The sequence below is a fragment of the Etheostoma spectabile genome, chromosome 19 (genome assembly GCF_008692095.1).
Source record: "Etheostoma spectabile isolate EspeVRDwgs_2016 chromosome 19, UIUC_Espe_1.0, whole genome shotgun sequence".
Taxonomy (NCBI): domain Eukaryota; kingdom Metazoa; phylum Chordata; class Actinopteri; order Perciformes; family Percidae; genus Etheostoma; species Etheostoma spectabile.
This window is the reverse complement of record NC_045751.1, coordinates 15,230,134-15,230,358: the sequence shown is the minus strand read 5'-3', so window position 1 is coordinate 15,230,358 and position 225 is coordinate 15,230,134. Positions and strand designations below refer to the sequence as shown.

Below are 225 nucleotides of genomic sequence, written 5' to 3'. Positions count from 1 at the left end.
GGACTCCTCGGTGGTGTTGACACTGGTGATAAGAGGAAACAAGACGGTTATTTTACTGCATGGTCCAGTATGTGTAGTTGCTGTGGTTTGTTTTCCTATTATTTGATCCCAAATTGTGTGTGTAATTATTCAAAGACTGCAAACTTTTTTGTTTTTTTAAATTGAGAATTAGTGGAAAAATAATTAATAAGAAGAGATGTAATAGACAGTAAAATAATATCATAC

General features: G+C 32.4%; 1 protein-coding gene across 2 annotated transcripts in view; it reads right to left on the bottom strand.

The window, feature by feature from the left end:
- Positions 1-225, bottom strand: part of LOC116707313 (ubiquitin carboxyl-terminal hydrolase 37) — a 7,770-nt gene that overhangs the window by 4,140 nt on the left and 3,405 nt on the right. The window lies entirely within an intron of this gene.